Here is a 7217-nt window from a genome sequence, read left to right on the forward strand (position 1 = left end):
TTCAGACAGGCGATCTCGTTTTCTACCTTCTTGCTTCTTTAACCCAAAATCTTGTGTTTGAATGGTTCGCAAGTTTTATAGAACATACAGGTTCCAAAGTTGTTAGACAAGCTTTTGTAAAAGAACATTGATCGCATGCAGCTGCAACCGTGTGAGGCATGCTGTAAAGGGTGCAAGAAAATATTCCTCTCAAGAGCATCTCCTTGTTACACAAGTTTGAAAGATGCTTCCTAGTTGAAGTATTATAATGGGTTTTCAAACTGTTTATGCCAAAGGTAAGGCTTTTATTAAAACTCTTAAGGGAGATTAGGGATTGGATGCCCATTAAAGCTTCAATATTAGAGGTTTTTCTGAATTTTTGAGTGCATATGCAGCCATGATTACATGAACTTAATCCTAGCATGACTTCATATCTAAAGCTTACTGTCACATATTTCTTTCATTAATGGTAGCTAGAGTCATCAAATAGTTCATTAGATTTCTCAATTTCTCAATGCTGCAAGGGATTATCGGATGCTTCATTACACTTCTGATATCTAACCCACTCCAGATTGCCCAAACTCAAAAATGTTACACAGTAAATCTAGTTTTAGTTGTTTTGGCTTATTAATTTAAGCTGGCTAAAGGACTTATACTACTGGAAGGAATGGCGCTCCAAATTTCTCCTGAATAGCTGGCTACCTATGGTTAATAAAGCTTGAAGAATCTATCTGTTCACTCAATGCTTTTTCGTCAAAGCCACTTTGGCAAAGCTTAAAATACAAAATTCACTAGCTGTGGGAGCAAAGAATTTCTTATAGTTGTGTAAGCATCAATCTTTTAATATGAATTATAAAGGTAAGTTATTGATGTTTATCCCTTGTTGCGAAGCTCCAATTTTGTGGCGTTATGTGATTCTTGCTTCGTTACGCACAAAATTTTATACCGTCCTCGCTAGACAAAAAAGACTGTTTCAGTGACTTTTGAATCCTTTCATCTAGTGCAAAGAGATTTGTATTTTAGTTAGAATTAAGTGCTTGGCAGATTATACTGGTGTGCTGGCGTATTATAACTGCTAGGTATCCGACGAATAGACTACGTAGTGGGCGCCAGCCCTGGGCATCGTTATCTTTCAGTGCATGCCAAACCTTTTACTCCAGCATCCGATTCGTTTCTTCTTTCATCCTTTCCCGTCACTTTCGGCCTTGGCACGAAATTGATTTTTAAGTGCTACTGGTTGAGGAACCAAGCATCGAACACCAAAAAAAAAAAAAAAAAATTATGATATTGAAATGAAAAATGTCTAGAGTACTCCAACGTTGTGTATATTGAAATGGAGCTAAATTAAGCGACTTGGTATTGAATCGTATCTTTATCAACATTTGGAAGTTAGGGGTATCCTCTATTATATGGTGTTGGAATGGGTTCGGGCTATATCTTTTGCATGAAAAAAATGATTGGTCTTTTTGCATGATGCCAACCGTTGGATCATGTAATATCTTCTTTGAGATCTGTCCAGGAAGATGAAAGAAAAAGATTGGGATGCTTTAAAATTTGTGCAACGCGTGATCTAATGGTTGGCGTTGCAAAAGAAGATCGATCGTTCTTTCATGCAAAAGATATAATCCGAACCTGATTGGCATGGGGTTGCGTCGGGTTAGAATTCCATGCAGTATCGACATCCATCTATCGGATGTTGCAATAATAATAATCTACAATGGCCAATATAATCCTGATGAGCTTCATCATTGCCGCTGGCTGGAACGTTTATTCATAGTCCGTACCTTGGGTTTGAGTATAACCTTTCAGGTAATGGAGCTTTGAAATTCTCAACCTCGTATAATCCATGCCTCTTTTCTTTTTGAATACCCCTTTGCTTCATGTGAGTTCTACCTTTTGAGTGGATCAACAAGATCCAGATGCGGCTATTAGGCTTCATGGAATCCATTCGAAATCCGTGGCCTCCTTCCATTGGAAGAGTCAACAACTGAAAGTGCCTCTTGATTTATGCAAGGATCTGCATCCTCACCACTGGGAGTAATGAGATAAAGCTCACCTAGATAAGTGAACCACTTAAGCTGTTACCTGCTCTCTTACATTTTATTTCTGGAATGGGATTTCTGGGAGAACCACATTACTTACGACCGGAGGCTCATCAACTCTTTTCTTCTTTAAGTCTAGTTCTTGGTTTTTATGTTCATAGAGGATGATATCCTCTTCCAGAAATGCAGCATTCTACTCATGAAGATTTTCTGATCCTCCTTGTATAAATAATAATCTTTCATTTCTTCAGGGTATCCCATGAAGTACAAAATTTGTCTCGTGCTTTCAACTTGTTGAGGTTGATTAAGTGGGACAATCACACACTCTAAGGTGTGTCAAGGTATGCTTCTTTCCACTCTGCATTTGATGTAGCTAACCCTTGCTAATTTATTTAGACCGTAATTTAAATTATGTGCCACACGTTGCAACATGTAATCGCGAAAAAATAAAGGTAAACTATGTGTGACTTATCATGAACTTGCCTATATCTATGATGGTCCTATTCCATCTCTCAAAAATTTCATTTTGCCGGGGACACCCTGATGCAGTTCGCTAAGAGTTAATCTCAATCAAATAATCTAGAAACTCATAAAAGAGATACTCCCTTCCTCGATTTAAGTATGGAGTTTTTATTTGTTTCTTAAGTCTCCTCTCCACTAGAACTCTATTCTCCTTGAACTTCTCTGGTGCAAAAGGTAGACAATTCCATATATTGAGCAATCATTTGTGAAGGTGATGAAATACTTGTTTGGCGGTCCATGTATGTTGGAGGGAACCAAACTCCAGTGGCACACTCCCTTGTATGGAAGGGGAAGCTTGATTGTCTTGCCCATCAGGCATGACCTGCATATCGGCTAGGGTTGAGCATCAAGGAAGCTCAATAGTCTATTCCCAACGAAACTTTGTATCCCATCAAAGTTAACGTGACTTGACCTAGCATGCCATATATATATATATATATATATATATATATATATATACGCGTGCGCACACGTGGAATCCTTATATTTATGATCTCTTTTCCGAGTCACAAACTAGTTAGTCATATTTATGTCACCACATCTTATTGGGAAAGATATATTCAAGAGATCTGATCATCGTCCAACCCCCCCCATAGCAATCACAAACTTATCGAATATGACTATCAAAATTTTTTATCAAAAATCAAATTATATTATGATTTGACAGGTCTACTAGAAGAAGCGATGTTCTTGCATGTATATGGTGCATATAATATTTTTTTTTAAGATTTGTCCATTAATCTAATGGGAAAGGAGGAAGAATTCTTTCAACTTGCTCAACTCAGATCTCGCAAAATAAAAGATAGAAGGAGAGAAGAATTTTCAAAAGTAAAGATCAAGTCTTTTTTTATTTCTTTTATTTTTTTTATTAATTAAAAATGAGGTATATATCTTTTATTTATAATAACAAGGTTCGTCCTTACATAAATTGGATCGGATTTCTCTTTTAGTTCTAAAACAATTTTTTGATCTAAAATAGATGTATCTAATAAAAATAATTTAAAAAAAAATTAAAATTCTTCGGAAGGTAGATCTTGATTTGTATGTCAATTCTGTTTTCTATTGCTCTATTGGATTCTTCTCAGGTTGGAAGCTATACTCGATCAACATTTTACTTGAAAGAAAAATTTTCAAATTGACCGGCTCATTTTAAAGGCCAAATGAAGAAATTTTGTCTTAATCTTTAGGGATGCTGCCCCTTTAACATGGTGGCATCACGTTATAAATCTTGAGAAATTATTCAAATTTTTTTTAAAAAAATTAAAATCAAATATCGTATGATCAAATTATGATCTTTAAAAGTTTGACTTACGAATTGATTTTTTGGATGCATCAGATCTTGCTCCTAACTCTATCCAATCTTGACCATAATAGTCAAGATGATCTACATTGAGTTTGGGGATCATTCCAGATCATCCATGGTCATTGAGATCATAGACTACATCTCTGATGGCTAGCTCCAATACTTGTACATATGATCGCAGCTGGAGATGCATGTTGCCATCCTCCAGAATCCTGCTCCTTGAGAATCCTTATAAGGAGTTGCAGACTGAACCTCGGATCCAAGGACCATGATCCAGGTGGTCCGATCGGTGTACTGGCCTTTATAACATGTATGTGTTATACATGCCATGTGACTCATATCTTTATGCAATCAAGCAACCATTTTGACCTACCCTGCTTATATTGAGACTGGTATCCTGGCACTTCATGCTATGAAACCATATTTTGCACCTTGGGATCTCTTCCCTGGGTGGGAAACCTGGAATAGATTGTCCATATCCCTACCACACCAATTCCAGCATCTCATCATTAGTGTTGGCGCTAGAAGGCTATGGCATCTCCTGACCGCATCTTTTTCTATGCATCACTCATGCATGGCAACGTATCATGAAAGGGGATTCATCCTAGACTCATCTTATATCAATTTAAAATGAGTTTTGTTTAGATGTTAAGAAAAAGTTAGAAAGTAGTAAAAAATTAAGATTTTGAAATATTTTCAGATGTTGTACAATTAATGATGTTCTCAAATTTTCAGGAGATATCAAGGGGAAGGGTTAAAGACTTGCAATTTAAGAACAAAAAAAAAAAAAAAATCCTTTCCACATTATTATAAGGAGGCAAAAGCAAATTATGACGAATTTCGAGGAGGATAAAGGGCGGGCATTGGATACCGTTACCAAATAATCCCCTATGCTGGGCCCAAGGCCGAACCCTAGATTGGATGTCCCGTCTTGAACACAGATCATGACGGCAAGGGACCTATAGCATTGTGAGCTATATCCTTAATCGTAGATGGCCCATGATTTAAGGCTGGAATTGGAGTGGATCCGAACCCAAGGAGGTGTTTGTATGGAACATATATAGTTTTTTAGAAACTATCTGAATTTATAATAGTTGCGGATAAGACTGAAAATAGGTTGGATAGACCTAACTCCACGGCTTAACCTGCTTAGTCCTGATCCGATCTATTTTAAAAGACCCATAAGGATGGGTCGGATTCTAAAATTGGATCTGTTTCATTTTTCGAATCAAATTTAGCTTTACTAAAATTCGGATCTGACGAGATTCGAATCAAACCCAGTATACCATTAGAATCCGAATACATTTAAGCCTTTAAGTTATGATTTAAGACTTGTACGAGCAAAATCTAATATAAAGATAGATTTAAAATTAATTTTGTATTCTAATTTTTTCAAGAGAATAATATTTATTGTCTATGTTGTATGGTTAATAGTAGTTAGCTATATGATAATTAAAATTTAGTTGGCTATTTTCTACTCAAATCTAATTCGGACTCAAATTTTTTGGATTAGGGATGGGTTATATATTGATCCGATCTGATACGAATATCTTATTGGGTTAAAAATCTTGGCTATGAATCTGATCCGATTTGACGAAATCTTCTATTGGATTGGGTCTGCATCAAATATTAGGATCCGATCAAGAATCAGATCGGATCAGAATCACTCATGACTCCGTCCAATCCAACCCATTAGAATCTCTAGTTGCAGAAAATCAATAATGAAGCCATGTCATGCTTTAAGCAGCATCTCTGGTCACGATTCACCAGCTATGCCTTGGTGGGACTGGGTGGTGGTCACAATGCGATTGGCCCCTTGTAAAAAAGATTTTACTAATGCATATATGAAATCCGAATAATGCATCATCAAGCCCTATTGGAGTTAGGATACTCAATATTAACACTAATTTAAATTAGTTTTTTCATGATCAAGGTTGTCTGCTAGAGTCTAATCCATAATTTTTCCTTGTCAACCAAATGTGTCACAGCAGCTCAAAATTCTATATACAGTTTTTTTTTTTTATTTTAAAAAGAAACTAAAATACATGCTCTTAGTTAGAATTATCCCTTGTAATATATCACCATCTAAACATCTCAAGTCTACCCGTGATATCAAGAAGCGTTAATGGTCGATGGGCTTTATCAATAACATCGATAAGCTTTCTTAAGTGATATATATCTAGGATTTGAACTCCGCAATTCCATAAGGGAAAGTCTTTGGACGTGACGTACTGAGGTACCAACAATGCCAACAAGTTTTTGTAATATTGATGAGCTAAACGACTACATACATATACATCAAACTATGTGCTTTGATATTTATGTTTAAATTAATAACTTTTCCTTTCTGAAAATTTCTACTATTTTTTCTCTCTTTCTGACTAAATTATTGGGAATATATCTCTATATATATATAACTATAAAATATGGCAACCATTGCTTGGGATTTTACTTTGTAAGGGCTATACCAAATAGTTTTTATTTTGGGTTCGTAATTATATGAAATTGAATTTAGTATGGAACAACACACAAGATTTCGTAAGACTTTTTCATTGGAAATGTGGTTCTTTTCCTACCTAAAATGTTGACATTCTTTCTTATGAATTCAATTCCAATCTATTTTCAAATGAAAATTTCATTCATTTAATCTTTGGAGCGGTTGTTTGGTGCAGTATTTGCGAGAAGACTTGGACTGACAAGCGCAATGGCACAAGTTCTAAATCCTGGGCAAACAATTTGTGTAAAAAACATTGCCAAAGATTGATTAGATCTGTCCCCAATCTGTTCCCGGCTGTAGAATTTGGATTGCCAGGACCACAACTAGATAATGAATTTTGTAGCCAATTTGATTAAGGCAGATTCGACAATAAGATATTGCTCTATTCTGACTTAGATGCTCGAGGTCAGAAATATAAAAATTACCTCTTCCATTGTCAGGGTAACGCATGATAACACCAACGTAGTGACATTATCTGACAAAATCACCATCCTTGAAAACTTTATTTCTTCGGTTTATCCCATTTGCATGGGAGATCACATGCATTTCCTTGACCAATCCAAACAGAAAAAATATATTAGATCACTGCAAGTTTTCCTCGAACGAATGGTGGTGTTTTACGATCATTTCATGTTAATATTATTCATATGGGTGACAGAATAAAATACGACTGCTGCCACCTTTATTTAATAACCAAGATACATTGCAATCACCACATCATCATATCTATCCTATTTTAGGAACTTGTGCGACGATGCCATCTTTGTCCACCCAAACCCAAACCCTTTCGCAGCTGAAGTTAAGGACGACCGATTCTCCGACCATCACGATAATGGCGTCGACTGCCGGATTCTCCTTCGCGATTATCTTCTCT

Source organism: Elaeis guineensis, chromosome 10, assembly GCF_000442705.2.
Source record: "Elaeis guineensis isolate ETL-2024a chromosome 10, EG11, whole genome shotgun sequence".
NCBI classification, from domain to species: Eukaryota; Viridiplantae; Streptophyta; class Magnoliopsida; order Arecales; family Arecaceae; genus Elaeis; species Elaeis guineensis.